Genomic DNA, 19,544 nt, shown 5'->3' on the forward strand with positions numbered 1-19,544 from the left:
CTCCTGCTGATAATAGCTTATCTTAATTAATTAGCCTCTTACAGTTGGTATGGCTACTTCCACTTTTTCATGTTCTCTGTATGTATATATATCTTCTTACTATATGTTCCATTCTATGCATCTATTTGTTAGTCTCCAATTGGTATTCTATTGTTTAACAGTGCGATTTAACTAAAAAAAAATTAATCATGATTAAAAAAATAATCGTGATTAATTTTTTAATCGTGATTAACTAAAAAAAAATTAATCACATGAGTTAACTGCAATTAATCGACAGCCCTAATTGCTATTCGTAAGTCCTTTCAATACAGTCATGTCAGTCTAGATACCTGACTATTATGAAAACAGTGAATACAGATTCTTAATGATTCTTCACCCCATTTCTTCCACAAAAAATATTTCACAAAAGACACCAATCCACATTAACCAAGTCTACACTTTTTAAAAAAATAAAGCCAAATATCATGCAACTGTAAATACTGTTTTAACCGATCTATTTTTTAAAATGTTATGTCCTAACAGTTCATTTGTAGATCAGATTTCATCTAATAAAATTTAAGAGAGAAATAGAATCAATGGAAACGTTAATAGGCATCCAGGCACCAAATCTCATCTTAGTGTACATTTGTAGGGAAAAAATAAAAGTATACAATTTCTCATACACTATATATTACAGTTAGAACCGTAATATACTTTTTTTTAAATGATATACACTAACAATTGACAGATATACAGAGGAAAAATTTACATATTAGAAGATTAAAATAGAAATAATATTTTATAAAGTTGAGGTTGTTGCAATAAAACAGTCAAAAAAAGAGATTCAAAACAGAAATGTAAGTTACTAATATAACATCATGGTAACGGGTACAGCAAGATGTTTCCTCAACCTTGTACATCCTGGCTTTTATGTCACAACTTTAATGTTATTCACAACTACATTTTAATACTCACATTGTGGTTTTAAGTGATTCTGTAAAATCTATATATTGTGCCAAAAGGAACCATATTAAAGACTAACAAGACTATAGATCAATTCAAAGAAACAATGGAGAAAAAGAATATATTTTTATCCTTAAACATAGTCTTTCTTCAATTTTCTACTGAGAAAGATATTAACAAGATTATTTTACCCTCTTACACACCACCAAGGTAACTACACAATTCCATCTGTCACTATTTGTTAGCAAGATCAAATTCTTCGCTGAATGAAACATGCCTTTGTTGATATTTAATTCGAGAAATAATAGGATGCAGCTGCCCACTGCCACTACAGAGAAGATATCATACCTTATTTAACCATTGCAAAATATGTGGATTCATTAGCTGCACAGAACAAACAGACAGCAGTAATAAATATTGCTCACTAAAGTGTGAATTTTCCTTTACCCAATAAGGCCAAGATACACAAAGGGAAATACATTCAAAAGCCTTCAGTTTAAATATATTTGATTAGACTTTGATTTATACACAGAGGAAATGTTATTTATCTTTTCATAGTAATCTAGCCAATGCCACCACACAAGTGAAACTTTACTCAATTATTAATTTAAAATAAATAGTAAAAGAAGGCTAATATAGAGATTTTACCATTTAAAACATTTAAATTTGGAAAATTGATTTTAAGAGCCTACAAACCCACAATGTTCCACCTTCATTTTTAGGACGTGTACGTGCTGCTGTGCATATTTTTTACCAGTAGTATTAGTTTTACTCAGACAAAGCACTGTGTTTTAAAACATATTGTTAACATATTTTAACTTGTAAGTTAAAATACAATACAATTTGGCACTTAGCGTAGACTAGGATAGGCAGTGTTTTAAAACATGTTGGCTAAATATGGTTAACTCTAGAATTACATCTACAAGTCACTGCACCTCTCTCTCTCACACACACACACACACACACACACACACACACACACACAATTTCTCGATCTATAAAATAACATGGTAAAAACATCTGGGTACCTTTGTTACCACTAGTGGAATTGCACTGATGCTAGACAAAGGGCAGGAAAAGCACTAGTAGACAAGGCCTCTGTATGCAGCACTTCTCATTTTAAAGACAGTCATATGGTGTACAGGGGCAGCCAGGCCTCCCTTTTCTGAAAGTAAAGATAACTAAACCAAAACATAGGATGTGGAAGTTTTGTTAGGTTAGAACCACCTGTTTTTCCAGGCAGCAGATTGCAGTACACTTGCTGTTCTCAGTGGTCTGGTCGGCAGCCTCAGTCTGAGAATGCACCATGTTCCAACCAATAACCCAACCAGGTTTAGACAACATTTTTTTTTTTTAAACAACAAAGACTCCATCCTACCTGTTTGCTATCACCTTTGTTATCTCCAATGGAGATGCACCCATGTTATACAAATGGGGATAAAAATACTAAAAATTAGAGAAATTCTTAGGCCCAGATCCTGCACTTTTAGACTTCAGGAGGCTCTGCACAGGTACCTGCACACAGCAACTTATAAAAGTGAGCCCTCCGAGTATAAAATGCTGAGGTAGACAAAAACTGAATTTAAGTTTGAGACTATTTCTGCCAAAAGTTCGACTGAGTTATAATTTTGCCACAGAAAGAAACAGTCTCACATGCTATTCATTCAAAATTTACTGTCATTTCTTAATATTTCATTTTTTATCCATCAGGCATCACAGAATACTGAATGAATTGGTACACCTCTACCCCGATATAACGCTGTCCTTGGGAGCCAAAAAAATCTTACCACGTTATAGGTGAAACCGCGTTATATCAAACTTGCTTTGATCCGCTGGAGCACGCAGCCCCCCCCCCCCCGCCCCCCACTCCCCGGAGCGCTGCTTTACCGCGTTATATCCAAATTCGTGTTATATCAGGATAGAGGTGCGTTAACAAAGTCACTAGAACCTTGGATTTATTTTTAATACTTAAAATATAGAGAGAGAAAGTACAATTAAACTCTGTGTGTGTCTGTCTCCCCATCTCTCAAAGGGGAATAGTCCTTACCTCACAGCACTATCATTAGGGCTTAATTCAGTAACATCATCCAACAGAAGGAATCACAAAAATGCAAAGTATTACTAATACTAATAGAACTAAGGAAGGCTTTAATCCATGTATCACCCACAGGTGGTGTGATTCCACATACTAAAAGCTCAATCTTGCCCCAAGACATGCAGCAAAATGTACCGGCGTATCATGGAGGAGTTACTTATTATGTTGAAGAAGCATTTTGAGGCCCCATCAGAGAGGTCATCCCCATTGTGCTAGGTACAGTGAACACATTCATGGATTCTAAGACTAGAAAGAACTACTGTTACCATCTAGACTGACTTTTTGCACAACACTAGCCACAGAACTTCCCTGAAATAATTCATGTTTGAACTAGAGCATTACTTTTAGAAATACTGATTTAACAATGGTCGGTGATGGAGAATCCTCCACAACCCATGGTAAATTATTCCAATGGTTCATTACCCTGTTAAAATGCTGCACCTAATTTTCAATGTTAATTTGTCTGTCTTCAACTTCCACCCATTGGACCTTGTTATCTTTGTCTGCTAGACTGAAAAGACCATTATCAAATATTTATTCCCCACATAGGTACTTATAAAGTGTGATCAAGTCATCTCTTAACCTTCTCTTTGTTAAGATAATAGATTCAGCTCCTTGAGTCTATCACTATGTGGCAGGGGTGGCCAACCTGAGCCTGAGAAGGAGTCAATTTACCAACGTACATTGCCAAAGAGCCACAGTAATACATCAGCAGCCCCACATCAGTCCCCTGCCCACCCCCCGGCCCTGCTCACTGCCAGCGCCTCCCACCCACTGGCAGCCCTGCCTATCAGCGCCTCCCCCTCCCTCCCTGCACCACCCGATCAGCTGTTTCGTGGCATGCAGGAGGCTCGGGGCGGCGGGGGGGAGGGAGAGGAGCGAGGGCATAGCAGGCTCAGGGGAAGGGGCAGGAAGATGTGGAGTGGGGGCAGGGCCTGTGGCAGAGCAGTGAGCACCCCCTGGCACATCGGGGCTGGAGCTACAGGCGCCAACTTTCCAGAGTGTGCCTATACACGGAGCCGCATATTAACTTCTGAAGAGCCGCATGTGGCTCCGGAGCCACAGGTTGGCCACCCCTGCTAGATGGCATGTCTTTCAATCTTTTATAATCATTCTCATAGCTCTTCTCTGAACCCTCTCCAATTTTTCAACATCCTTCTTGAATTGTTGACACCAGAACTAAACAGTCGTTCAGTAGCAGTGGCACCAGTGCCAAATACAGAGGTAAAATAACCTCTCTACCCTTACTCAAGATTCCCCTGTTTTTACACATCCAAGAATCACGTTAGCCTTTTCACCAAAGAGTCACATGGGGAGCTCATGTTCAGCTGATTAACCACCAAGTCTTTTTCAGAGTCACTGTTCTCAGATATTTACAGCATGGGGGACTCTATGGCCTACATTCTTTGTCCCTATATGTATACATTTTCGTCTTTGTGTTCTGTGTACAACCACTAACATAATGGGATTCTGGTAGATGAGGAGGGCCTGTAGGCACCACAGTAATACAAATAATAAGAAATAATAATTTGGCTGTATTAAAACACACATTGTTTCCTTGTACCCATCGTATCAAGTGGTCCAGATTGTTCTCTATCAGTTACCTGTCCTCTTCATTATTTACCAGTCCCCCAGTTTTTAAGTCACCTGCAAAGTGCAAACTTAATCTGTGATGATTTTGTTTTCTTCCAGAACATTGATAAAAATGCTAAATAACATAGGGCCAAGAACCAACACATGTGTGGCCCCACTAGAAACACATCAACTTGATGATGATTCCTGTTTACAGTCACATTTTGGTACCGGGCAGCCACTTTTTAATCTATTTATTATGTATAAGGCCACGGAATCCGTGACTTCCATGACATTTTCTGCCCCGGGGCTGGAGCTCCAAGCCAGCCCCACCCACACAGCTCCCAGCCCCCACCTTGGGGGGGCGGAACCCACAGCTGTCCAGCCACAGCAGGCAGGTGGCGGGCAGCTGGAGGACTCTGCAGCTCCCAACTGTCCCAGAGGCAAGGGGACCCCACAGCAGCCCAGCCCCATGGCCAGGAGGACCCTGGAGCTCCCAGGCAGCACAGTAGTGGGGGACCTAAGAGCCCCAGCAGCAGTGGGTACTGAACCCACCTACCCCTTTGGTCAGGGATATTTTTAGTGAAGGTCAGAGACAAGTCACAGGCTTCCATGAATTTGTTTATTGCCCGTGACCTGTCCATGACTTTTACTAAAAATATCAGTGACAAAAACGTAGCCTTAATTATGTGCCATGTTAATTTTATCTCGTTCTAGTTTTTGGTTTTTTTAATTAAAACATCATGCAGTACCAAGTGAAATGCCTTACAGAAGTCTAAGTGTATTACATTAACATGTAATGGCCCAGTAAGTGAGAGAGCATCTCCCTTGTGCTAGGCACTCTCCACACATGTAACAAGGGGTTGGGGTATTTGTGTGAGATATGGCCTAGAAGGAGGCTAGAAATTTACAGAAGTTCATTCAATTTGTTTTCTAGAAAGGACAAGGAATTTTTAGACTGATTCAGGAAGTAGACTGTGCTTATTCCACTCCATTCAACATCCTCGGGTCTTGGTTTAGAAGAATCTGAGTTATGTTTTAGTATTAGTTTGAATAATTTCAATACTGTTTGTACATAATTCTATATAAAAATACAACAAAAATAATAATCAAAAGATGTTTCTGTTCATTAATTGGTTGTAAATTTCCCTCCCCCACCCAAAAAAACATTAAAATATTTTGCAACATTTTACATCTGTTTTACAATAGATACTTTTAACGGACTACGACAAGCTGACCACATTTACAGTGGTCATCAAAATGATCAGGATCATGGAGCTATTCCCCATGGACGTAGCAGGAGTCCTCAAGCCATTTCAACGGGTGTTCACCACATCTCAAAAGACATCTCCAATCACATTTGTGCAGATTACATACACACCTGAACAATTACACCTACGTTTTTTGTAAGCTTATAGTCACCATGATATACAAACTGCGCATTGTGGCCTACTTACTCTACCATTTATTATTGCAAAATACCTTTTTCGTAACTACAGAAATCACTTACATTTCTATGTAACACCAGGAAAGTATTTGATGCATCTGTAGCTGACTTTAAGGCAATTTAACAACTGAAAACCAAGAAAACATCCAGCATCACGTGATCAGCCAGCTCTCTCCAGAGTACAAGGGTCCACAGCCACAGTTTGAGAACTGCTGGTTTTAACCTTACAGATTGGTCTTATATATTATGTAGACCAGGGGTCGGCAACGTTCGACACACGGCTCGCCAGGGTAAGCACCATGGCGGGCCAGGCCAGTTTATTTACCTGCTGACGCAGCAGGTTCGGCCGATCGCGGCCGCCACTCGCTGCGGTTCGCCGTCCCGGGTCAATGGGGGCGGCGGGAAGAGGCGCAGGCCGAGGGATGTGCTGGCCGCGGCTTCCCGACGCCCCCATTGGCCCGGGACGGCGAACCACGGCCAGTGGGGGCCGCGATTGGCCGAACCTGCCACGTCAGCAGGTAAATAAACTGGCCCGGCCCGCCAGGGTGCTTACCCTGGCGAGCCGCGTGCCGAATGTTGCCGACCCCTGATGTAGACCAAGGGAGGAAATAAAAAATAAAGGAACCACCAACATATTTTAACTACATACTTTTTAATTCACAATTTCCAAATTTATTCAGAGAAATTAGAATTAGACAAAAGAAAAAAAAGTTCTGAATGGATCATTCAATATTCTACCAGAGAATTGAGCAGATTTTCCAAAGGCTTTCAAATAGTAAACCAGAAAGACTGCATTTAAGAATCTTCTCATGTTGCAAACACAAATGCATTATTTAAAACAAAGTGCTCTTTTATAATAGTGATTTATGAGATTAGCAGTTGCCTGGGCATCCTACAGTATAGGAGTATCCTTTCCTACTCAGAAAAAAAAAAAATACTGATTACATAAAATAAACCAGAAAAACAGTTTCAGCTTTGTAAGATAACCTGGAAGATCCATATACAATAAAAGCTGTTTTACCCAGCATGTTGTGGGTATGGGGGGCGCCAGTATGTGAAAAATGTCGGTTAACTAAGAGGGAGGGAGTTGGGTGCAGTAGGGACTCGGGAGGGGGTGCCGGATCCTGGTGGCACTCACCTCGGGCAGCTCCCCGCAAGCGGCGACCTGTCCCGGCTGCTCCTAGATGGAGGCGCGGCAGGCAGCTCTGTGCGCTGCCTCTGCCCGCAGGCCCAGCCCCCGCAGCTCCCATTGGGTGCAGTTCCCAGCCAATGGGAGCTGTGGAGTTAGCGCACGGGGCGAGGGCAGTGTGAGGAGCCACCTACCACACCTCTGTGTAGGAGCGGCCATGACAGGTCGCCGCCTGCGGGGAACCGCCCAAGGTGAGCGCACCGCTGATCCGACACCCCCTCCCGTCCCCAAGCCCCCTCCCGCACCCAAACTCCCTCCCAGAGCCCACAGCCCACATCCCCTCCCGCACCCCAACCCCGTCCCGCACCCCCTCCTGCACCCAAACTCCCTTCCAGAGCCCGCGCTCCGCACCTCCTCCCGCACCCCAACCCTCTGCCGGCCCCGTGCCAACCAGACTATAAACCTGAATTTCAATGAAGATCAGAAATGCCAGTTTATAGAGCTTTCCGGTTGGCGAAGTGCCGGATAAAACAGTTTTTACTATATATCCTTTCCTATTCACTTTAAAAATTTTGGCCAGCAAAGCGGGCACAGATATGCCAATAGCCTGGGAGGGGGGAAGGGGAGGAGAACCAGTCTGGCCATTCTTCTGTATAATTTTGAGACAAGGATTTTAACTATAGTTTTTCCAATGAGAGATTAAACAACTTTTTGACCAGCTGCTAGATATAATATCACCTCAACATAGCTACCTAATGCACAAAACATCTGCAAACACCCTTTGAACAACAGCTAAGAGTCAGCAAGTTAGATGGTTTAAAAGAAGAAAAGATCTTAAATTTAAACAAAAACAGAACCAGTTGTGGAATCCTGCTGGGATTACTTGCATTACACCACATATGGTATCAATCCCCAGCATCTTCCATCTGTGCTACAATTCAAAGAGGTTGTATCCAATAAGAAAACATGTTAAGAACCGATGAATGCCACAGAGTAGTGTAGCTTTTTGGTTAACCACAAATCAATCAATCGTAGTTTAAAATAAGCATAGCTTTAAAATCAGTAAATTGATATGCTGAATTAGAACATCTGAGCAATAAGAAACATAACCATTTTAAAAGCTGTTGCTTAATGTTTACTGCTATCAACAATTCTATTCCACTGGTGGATGGTGGCTGCTCAGTCTTTCCAGTGCAATGCTGTATATAGCTTGATCAACAGCACAGACAAAAGGAGAAGAACATCACGACTCACATTAGAAAGCTTTCTATTTGCTCAGCATCAGTTGGTTTTGGAAATCTCCCTTCAACCCATCTGAAGCCTCCCAACCCTTCACAAATAGGGGGAAATGTTCTCATGAATGGATTTGAAGATAATTCACATCACCAAGAGATTATTACTATTGCCTACACCCTGGAGCCCTAGTCATGGACCAGGATCCCTTTGTGGTAGGTGCTATACAAAGAGAACACAGAGAGTCGCTGCCCCAACATTTACATCTAGAGCTATCCATTTTTTCCTGTATTTTAGATGTGAGCGCCTGTGTCCTGCATCTTTGGAAAATATCTGAATGTGACAGATTATCACTGGTGATAAGGATCTCAGATAAAATGACTCTCTTCCATCTGTGACAGATATTTGATGTATATTTCATGAAACTGTTTTGCTGCTGTTGTTACTTAGGGATTGTCTACACTTAAAATGCTGCATCTGCACCACTATAGTGCTTCAGCATAGAAACTACCTACGCCAATGGGAGGGATTCTCCCACTGGCACAGGTCATCCATCTCCCCAAGATAATTCTTCCGTTAACCTAGAGCTGTCGACAGGGGGACTTAGGTCAACTTAACTACACCACTCAGGGGTGTGGATTTTTCACACCTATGACCGATGTAGTTAAACCAACCTAATTTTCTAGCATAGACCAGGCCTTATTATTTCTATTGCAGTGGTGTCTAAAGGTCCCCAATCAAGGCCCCATTGTACTAGATGCTGTACAAACAAAAAGTACAAAGATCGGCCCTTCCTCACGGAGCTCCCAATCTAGGATCTAGATTAAACATGGCACCAGGGAGAGGACAAGGTTATAGTAGAGTCAGGAGTGCAGGTATCAATTAGTCATAACACTGATCTTGGTAATCACAGGTGGCCAGCAGTCTAGCAATGCCAGACACTAGTTATTTGAAGGCACCACAACCAAAAATAGAGAATTTGAAAAAGTTATAGACCCAAAAAATTCCCTGTGCCATTTGGAACAGATATGACAGCTTTTTTTTTTTTTTTTTTAAATGTTTCATAAATAATCTATTCCAGGCTCTTATTGTGAGGATATGGCAATAATCTGAATTTCTGAAGAGGACAGATGTGTCCTAAAAAGACAAATCATTCCTTGAAAACTCAGAGATCCAATAGAGGAAATCTCCCCCAACAAGATCTGTTGTCCTAGCTTTCCTTGTTTAGCTATCCTGACAGTTCAGGGTGAAGATGTTTCTACAAGTGTCAATGGTCTGGTCTACACCCAGAAGTTGTACAAGTTTAACTAAACGTGCTAAGTTAAATTTAGTTAAATTAGTGCAATTTGATTTGGATAATGTTTTCACCCCTCAGCTCATAGAGAGCCAAGTATTACACCAGTTTAAACCCACCAGGGTAAGCTAAACTGCGGAAAGCCAGTTTTAAACATGAAAGAGTGTCCACATACAGTTATACCAGTTTAACTAAACCAGTGTAACTTCTGTGTTTAGACAAGCCACGTAACAGCTCCTACACAGGATAATATCCAAGATGGGAGAATAGCACTTTTCTCCTCCATGACTAAACTACATGTTTGTGTCTCAGAATACATAGGCCAAACCTAAAATTAAAGCCAGATCTACATTTGGAAGGCTTTGATGGTATACCTTTACTGGAATACATACTGGCATAGCCCTCCTAGTGTGGACACAGCTGTGCCAGCATTACTGCACTTTGTACTGGTAAAGTAAAGCCATCCCCCAGGAGCAGAACAAACCTTCCAGTAAAAGCACAGCTTTGCCAGTATAGCTGCGCCTACAGTTGGGACTTCTGTCGGAAGAGGTATAGTGGTCAGGGAGGGATTGCATCTCTTCACACCCCTGACCAATGTAGATATGTCAGCTGAAGTCTCTAGTACAGACCCGACTTAATACACAAGATCTATCAGCAAATGCATACCTTGATTCAGTGAGACTTGCTATCCTCCAATTCCTCTTCAGAGAAATCATGCTGTCCTTGTGCCAGGGAGAGGCTGCAGAAGTTTACCTTAGAATTAGATGCTATATTGCTAAAGACACTATGGTTGTAGAAGCCTAACTGCCCACAAATTCAAAAGGAAGGAGCTGCCATTTCACAGTGGCAGTTCTTCCTCCTTTGACAAGTGGGACAGGAAGACCTCGCTATAGGGTCCTGAAGGATGTCACTGTATGTCAGGCACTAACGTCCATTCTTCCCAAGAACAGACAACAACATGGCAATGTACTGAACTAAACAAAATGTCTTCAGTCTAAAGGAAGACCCATATAAGGGAAACAAAATAGCTTTTCAAAAAGCTGGTGATTAACAAAAAAGGCACTTGCTGGGGGGGGGGGGGGGGGGGGGGGGGGGGGAAACCACCATGATCAAAAAAGCCTCCATTTGTCTCACTTCCTCAGAGGCATGAAGCATAATTGTCCTATGGAGTGAAAAGTGGAGTTAGCCCTCTGCATATTACCAAAATGCTCATTTTCTATTGGTTGCCACTTGCCTGACAAGCAGCAAAGGGATTTTCTTATCTGCAAGGGTAAAATCAAGGCACAAGAGAATAAGTTATTTCCTCAAATTTTTGCAGTGTTTTTTTCTTTAAATTGAGGGAAATATGTTGAAATATACACCTCTACCCCGCTATAACGCTGTCCTCAGGAGCCAAAAAATCTTACCGCGTTATAGGTGAAACCGCATTATATCGAACTTGCTTTGATCCACTGGAGTGCGCAGCCCCGCCCACCCCGGAGCACTGCTTTACCACATTATATCCAAATTCGTGTTATATCGGGTCGCGTTATATCGGGGTAGAGGTGTAGTCAATGTGGAATCACCTCATCCACTTGAACAGAAGTCACACCGTAATATAATATGCTCTGGGACTCTTTACTTAAGAGGTATAGATCAGCGGATAGGGTCTTGTCTGTGGAGGCCACTTCCCTTTAGCAATTCATCATTGTGACATATTATCACTGTTTTGCAGACACAAAATGCAGCCTTTAAATACTTACTACTTTATAGCATACTGTCAGCCAGTTAGACAGTGCTTCACACTTTCAAGCACAGCACTGAAATTAAGTTACCAGACAGCACTAGACAAAGGCAGTATAATCCAGCTATGTGAGGCGTCTAGTACTGATCTCAGTGAAGTTTACCCACAAGTATTATTAAAAAGTAACAGTTTATGATGTGCCAGAAAAACAGATTATGGGAGTAAGAGTGATAGTAATTTACATTTTCCTATATATCAGCTGACAGAAATTCCACTTTCAAGTGCTCTACACATCTTAGTCCAATCTCTGCTCTCTCTCCAGAACTTCCTAATTACGGCTCAGTCAAGGCCTTTTCTCAAAGATGAGAAAGTTTCCATAACTTAGTAATTCTGACCTAAACACCAATTCCCCATTTAGGCCAAGCACCTGCCTTTAGCCTGGTGCTACTGCTGTAAGCACTCTGTTCCCTCTAGCGCTGATTGCAATCTCTGAAGTGCAGAGAAGCCAGCCAGCTGAGCCACCATGCACAGTCAGTATCTAAAAAGAGTGGAAATTAAAGTAAAAAACTGCAGACCGAAGGAAGAGAAGAGTAGGCCAAAAGGCAAGATATGCCAAGAATAAAACAGCAAGAGAGGAAAGTATTAACCCCTGAAAGGAAAAATATTTAAGTGAAAAAGGTGACTAGAAGTACAGATTTAAGTTTTTAACTACTTACGTTGTCTTTCTTCTATGCCCATGACTGGGCTTAACATGATTATCCTATTCTTTCTCCTTGAGACCTGAGAGCCTGCCACACCAAGTTACTATTAAATTCCTCTTCTGTGTAGTTTCAGGAAGAGGCAGTTCACAGGTCTTTTCAAGCAAGATATGTGTGACACTGCATCCCATATTCATTATAGTAATATGATTGTGATACAATTTTGGCATAATTATGATGCATTTTGTACAAGATGGGTCATGTGAGGTCATTGGAAAAGTTATGATTTGCTGAATATGATTATCCTATTTGTGTGTATGCATCATTTTTGTATCTGACGTTATGAATATTGACTCTATCTGTGTTTCAAATGTGCTTACTCTGGGTAACACCCACAACTAGCCTTTCGGGTACAACAATGAAGAAGCTAGACAGTGCTAATGGCTCATCAACAAAGAAAATGGACCATAGAAGAGCTTAGCCTTCCTGTGAACGTTTCACCCAGCCTATGAGTAATGGCTGCTATGACTCAGCAAGGCATGCAAGGGCATGTGACCAGACCACCTGACACTGAACTCCATTTTGGTACCTGTATTTTTCCCACAAGCTAAACTGGGAACTGAGTGTGGAACAAAGGGTTCCCACCATATGGAAAAACTACATAAATTGGGGAGTGACATCCTCTCTTGACCTTACTCCCCACACAAGAGAACTCCTGGAAACACCTGAGGAACAAAGTCTGAACTGGGAGAAGTGCTGGTCCCAGGCTAAAGGGATTTCTAGCCTGTGTATGGAAATTTGGGTGAACTGCTTGTATCATCAGTCAGGGTGAGAAATTGCTAATTCAAATCCCATCTATCTAGTATATTAGGTTTAGTTTCCGGATTTTTGTTTATTTGCTAGGTAATCTGCTTTGATCTGTTTGCTATCACTTATAATCGCTTGAAATCTATCTTTCTGTGGTTAATAAGCTTGTTTTAGGTTTTATCTTAACCAGTGTGTTTTGAGTGACGTGTCTGGGAAAATCTCAGCTCTGTAAACAAAGGCTGTTGCATATCTTTTCCACATCGAGGGGGAAGCGAATATATTAATGAGCTTGCATTGTACAGATCCCTGTGCAGCGCAAGACTGTATAATTCTGGGTTTATATTCCAGCAAGGGTGCAAGGCTGGGGAGCTGGGAAATTGGCTGTTTGTCTTTGAATGGCTTAGGTAAAGCACTCAGGTAGCTCAGATAGTGTGTGTGTGTTGCCACATGCGGTCATGTTGGGTGATAACAGGGCCTGGAGAGGCTGGCTGAATCACCAGCAGAGCAATGTGAGAAGGGCCAACCCAGTTTACTGGTTAGGGGGCACAGCGGTTCCCATGGCTCCCAGACCATGACAATCCATCAAAATATGCAGTATAAATTTCCCTTTGTAAGTACCCTGCATTGAATGTTGTCAATCATAGACGTTTTAAGACGCAATAGTGCTTAGCAATTTACTTATCTTATCTTTAACTGGTGAATTTTGGTTCATTCCTGTTATTTAAAAAACCCCAACCCAGAAATAACTGTGATCCCTAAAATATTCCACTATTTCACTGTGAATACATCTTGAGTTTTTCAATCTAAGCATTTGTGAATTTGTATGCATTACAGCTCTTCAGAATTCCGAGTCCATGGATTCACAGATTCCAAGATCAGAAGAGACTACTGTGATCATCTTAGGCTTGGTCTACACTAACCCCCCAAATCGAACTAAGGTACGCAACTTCAGCTACGTGAATAACGTAGCTGAAGTTCGAAGTACCTTAGTTCGATCTTACCTCGGTCCACACACGGCAGGCAGGCTCCCCCGTCGACTCCGCGGTACTCCTCTCGCCGAGCAGGAGTACCGCAGTCGACGGCGAGCACTTCCGGGTTCGACTTATCGCGTCCAGAGAAGACGCGATAAGTCGAACCCAGAAGTTCGATTGCCAGCCGCCGAACTAGCAGCTGGGTATAGACGTACCCTAAGTCTGACCTCCCATACAACACAGGCTATAGAACTTCCCCAAAATAATTCCCACAGCAGATTTTTTAGAAAAACAAGCAATCCATTTAAAAACTGCTACTTATGAAGAATCCACCACAACCTTTGGTAAATTGTTCCAGTGATTAATTACACTCACTGTCAAACATTTACACCTTATTTCCAGTCTGAATTAGTCTAGCTTCAAATGGATTATGTTATACATTTCTCCATTAGACTGAAGAGCACATTATTATTTGTTCCACATGTAGATTCTTATAGACTATGATCAAGTCATCCCTTCAACTTCTCTTTGTTAAAATAATAGATTGAGCTCCTTGAATATCACTATAAGGCAATCCTTTAATCATTCTTTGTGGCTATTCTCTGAACCCTCTCCAATTTATCAACACCCTTCTTGAATTGTGAACACCAGAACTGGACACAGCATTCCAGAGTAAAATAACCTCTCTACTCAAGAGTCTCCTGTTTATACATCCAAGGATTGCATTAGACCTTTTGGCCACAGCATTGTACTCGGAGCTCAGGATCAGCTGATTATCCACCAGGACCGCTCAAGTCTTTTCAGAGTCACTGTTTCCCAGGATAGAGTCCCCCATGGTTCCATCACCAAGCTTTTGATATCTGACTAGTGTTTTCAAATTACAGGGATAAAGAGCCGGAAACAAAAACTTCATTTTTTCCATCTTCCTATTCTTTAGAAATATAATGACTGGAAGAACATATACTATCCTGTGAAGTTAGGACAACTCCTGGGAAAAAAGTCACATTCATACAACATACATTTAGGCAGAATTTATAAAGCTGTGTGTTGTTAAAAATGATAGTACAAATAACTCAATACATCGCATAACTTAATCTTCTTTGGCAGCTCTTTATTACCCTTTATTATAAGTACATTTAAATTCACTTTTTCTTTTTCCAAGGGATGCAGTTTATTTTGTGGATATGAGCCACTTGGTCTCTTTTCCTTTTTTGATGTGCTATTGCAACTCACTGGCAGCAGCTGTAACAAAGTATTTTAAAAAAGCTTTTTAATCAGTCTTCGAGTTATTTGCAAAACTCTTTATATGGAATACACAAAGTACATAACAGCCTCACACTTCATGATAGCACAGAGAACTGTGTGTCTCCCAGCATTTGTGTTACAGAACACCTTAACTTAGTCCTACAAGTTCACTCCAAACACAACCTGGTTTAGAAAAACTGAAAATATAACCCAAAATTCAGATCCTGTTTAACAGGATAAGATATGTGCAAATGCCAGGAAGCCCTACAAAAACAGAGGCCCAGGATATTCAGTTCTCAATTGCAGCTATGTGAGCAAATGTGTACACGCAATGCTTTACTCTATGGTGCCTGTCTGCTCCAGTCTCTTTGCCTCCCTCTTTTTTGGGGGGGTGTGGGGCTATGTATGAGTTTATTTCTCATGAAAAAGTGTCAGGTTGACAGCTGAGTCCACTTTATCCACAGAACATGTTACCAACGTCTATAACAGGGGTCGGCAATGTTTGCCACGCGGCTCGCCAGGGTAAGCACCCTAGCAGGCCTGGCCAGTTTATTTACCTGCTGACGCAGCAGGTTCGGCCGATCGGGGCCCCCACTGGCCGCGGCTCGCCGTCCCGGGCCAATGGAGGCGGCGGGAAGCCGCAGCCAGCACATCCCTCGGCCCGCGCCGCTTCCTGCTGCCCCCATTGGCCCGGGATGGTGAACCGCGGCGAGTGGGGGCCGCGATCGGCCGAACCTGCCACATCAGCAGGTAAATAAACTGGCCCAGCCCGCCAGGGTGCTTACGCTGGCGAGCCGCGTGCCGAATGTTGCCAACCCCTGGTCTATAATGTACATTGGCCTAGAAGAAGTGAAAGGCTTCAGATCTCATCATTACTAGTCCCACCTTGTCTGTTCTTATATGAAGGCAGCAATATTTAGTATTTAGATTGCAGTGGCATTCACTTTCCAAATAAAGGAGACATCAGAGTTCTTGCCCTACATATATAAAGCCCAACATAGCTATAAAGTAAGAAATGTTACTGAAGCATGCAAAACAGCAAGTTATTTTCCCAAACTTGTGCATTGTAAGATTTTTGGGGGTGTGGGAAATTGATGTACAAAAACACATAGTCAAAGCAGAATCATTTTGTCCAAATAACTATAACAGCAGAGTTTATTTGGAGGGATCTGAGGGGAGGGAGGAAAGAGCCTTAGTACTACATCCCATTGATTTTAAAATGAAGCTGTCAGCAGCTTGTTGCAAGAATGATAGTATTTAGTACAACAGTGTGTACTAACATTTAAATTTCATTGTTTCTAAATTCCAAGTTAATGTAGCAGCTCAAAATAAAATTCACTGCGCTGACCTTCTCTTTCTTCAATGGAGTAATCCAAAAAAAAAAGAAGAAAAAAACCACTAAAAACAGAGAGCCTGTAATCATAGGAAAATTATAATGAGAGCCTGTAAAGTTTCCTGCAGCTAAATGTCACTAAGAAGAAAAAAAATTTACAAACGGATTGAACAAACTCCTGCTTGTGGGATTTTAGCAAGATTAGGTACAGCCAGGATTTTTACAATAAGCAATTTATCTTTAAATATTTAAATATGAAATAAATCCAGAATAGTCTATCTTCGACATAATATATATCTTTACCATGTCTTCGATGTATCATCTAGTTGTCACACTGTACAAGTAACAATTTTACTATATGCATGATTTGACAGCTGGATTTAATTGTCTTTCTGTAAACATAGCAGACATGTATAAAAAGCACTAGATATCAACCCAGTGAAACAAATACTTCAATAAAAGCCGCTTACATTTGAACATGTGAGATGATCAATTAAAAATTATCCATGGGCCATAACTTCTGTGTATGATGGATTCTATCTTTCCATAGATATTCTTCACTTAAGCCTGTAAGTGTTTGCAGTATTGTAACCTAACTTTCAGACCAGGAGTAGTCCCAATGAAGTCAATCGAAACTACTCACATGCTTAAAAGTTATTGATAAGCATCTGCAGTACCAAGGCCTTACATGTTAGCTTTTATGTTCAATCACACTGTTCAGATGGTAAGACAGACAATATAATCTAAAATACTTTATTGCAAAATTAAAGAGACTGAAATTTTAATATTTTATATTACACATCAAATGTGCATTTGGAACTTCACTACCAGGTGTGAAAATTAGGCAAAATGAGAACCGCATAGTTAAATTACTTTAAGGTATCTGACTGAAGATATAAGACCCTAGCTCTTCTCGATGCATGGGTGATTAATGACATAATTTACATGTTGAGAGAGATACAAGTAAATACCTTTTCACTGATATGGGAAATACCTCTGAGTCTACAAGACAGTTAGAAGAGCATAGTCTAATATTATAGGGAACAACTCTTATTGCAAGACATTTTTAAGGAAGCAAACTTTAACTAATGCTTCCTCCAGCCAGTAGAGTTGTAATACTTCCTACAGCTAACATCTGTAAATAAACATTCTCCTCTCATCTCATTTTCATAGAATCATAGAATATCAGGGTTGGAAGGGACCTCAGGAGATCATCTAGTCCAACCCCCTGCTCAAAACAGGACCAATCCCCAGAAAGATTTTTACTCCAGATCCCTAACGGGCCCCCTCCAGGATTGAACTCACAACCCTGGGTTTAGCAGGCCAATGCTCAAACCACTGAGCCATTTAGAGGAAAAGGCATCTTTACAACTCTGTCCTTGAAATCCATGACTTATCATGGAAAGGAGCATCTGCACCTGACCGAGAGAGATGCTGCTCCCCTGAATACAGGTGACTACATACCGAGTAACATTAATGCCAATAAATCAAAACTGGCCAATTTTCAGAAACAGACGCGAATTTCAGAGGTCCAACTCGAGAGGCTTGAGGTCGGATATTCAAAAGGTGCCGAGCATTCATAGCTCTCACTCAGCATTTCTGAAAAATCAGTCTCACGTACCTCAGCCTAGCACCCCCAATCTGTAGTCATGGTGACAATGTTGGCCTTAGCACTGCTAGTATTCCCTTTCATCTGAACTGATTTGCAGAATGGACTTCTTATGCTTCCAATAGCAGGCCAAATCCTCCAGTCCATAATCAACCAAAACTCCCACTGAAATAATTCATTGTTACAAAACCTGCAACGACTCTATAAATAACAATCACAAGAATACTGTACTTTATGAACCAGACTGACATAGCAACTATGCTCTGAGAGGACATAAAATTTATCAGACAAAACAAATATCCACACTTCACCATGCACTGACAGTGTCCTTGATGCTGTGTCAGATCAAGGAAGACTAATCTAGCAGCGTTTGACAAACTGGTATAGTCAAGTTTATGGAATGCTTTGTATATTTAATAAGACTCATCAGTGAAGGGTGTTATTTATGCAATATTATAAATGTTTTAAACAGAACCAGATCCCATGCAAACTGCTGTGTGCAGGAGAAAACATTTTACTAATTTTACATAAAGAAACAGCATCCAACCACAGTAACAGCTAAACAACAACAACACTTAAATTCAATAAATTAACCTGACAATTCTTTTTAGATAGCTGCAGTCTTTTTTGGGGGGATATGGGGAGCAAATCAATTAATATTTACTCTATCAGTTTTGCCCTTTTCTAATTGACAAGAAAAAATGGTTTTTCCCTTGTTTTGAATGGAGCTGAAATTAACACCTCTTTTTCTTCAAACAAAGCTATATAAGCAAAGGCCATGTTAGAAATGAATGGGACTTTTGCCAATGTGTTCAACAGGCAGGGGATCCAGGCCAGAGGTTCTGTGCATGCCCATGTTGTTAATGAAGACTTCACGGTCATGGACATGGTTTTATTAGTTAGCTATTGCTCACACAGGTAGAAAGAGGAATACCATTGTGGTTCTTTGTACTGGGAAGTGAAGTAATAGACTTAAAACAAGACATAAACCAGTGGACTCACAATTTAGAAGCAGATTAAGTCTTGAACTAAACTTGATATTGCCTTCTGATTACATAATACTTGTAATTGTAAAAGGGCTGTCCTAAGAGGTTTCACTGTAGTTTCTATGGAATGTAACTCCAGATAGTGTTGCTGTCATGGATTTTACTAGGTCTTACCAGTGTGAAACTCCCTAATAAACAACTCACCTTTATCTTAAAAAAAAAAAAACAACACACCTCAATTTGCTAGAGAAAGAACAAAAGAGAAATCTCCACAATCAGATATGGCCTTAGGTCCGATACTGGAGCTTTTGGCTTCCTTCCTTCTCTATTTTTTGCCAGACTAATCATCAGATTCTCCAGCTCAGGCCTCCTAAACACAGGCCAAAGCACATTTGCTTTAACACCTTTTCATTGAAACTTGGTTAATATATTTCCCTGTTCCCTTAAATGAAATCCCTTC

General features: G+C 41.1%; 1 protein-coding gene across 4 annotated transcripts in view; it reads right to left on the reverse strand.

Annotated features, from left to right (window-relative positions):
* USP6NL (USP6 N-terminal like) overlaps nucleotides 1-19,544 on the reverse strand; it is a 199,302-nt gene that overhangs the window by 173,361 nt on the left and 6,397 nt on the right. The window lies entirely within an intron of this gene.

This window comes from Terrapene carolina, unplaced genomic scaffold (assembly GCF_002925995.2).
Source record: "Terrapene carolina triunguis isolate 2854851 unplaced genomic scaffold, T_m_triunguis-2.0 Scaffold68, whole genome shotgun sequence".
Lineage (NCBI taxonomy): Eukaryota > Metazoa > Chordata > Testudines > Emydidae > Terrapene > Terrapene triunguis.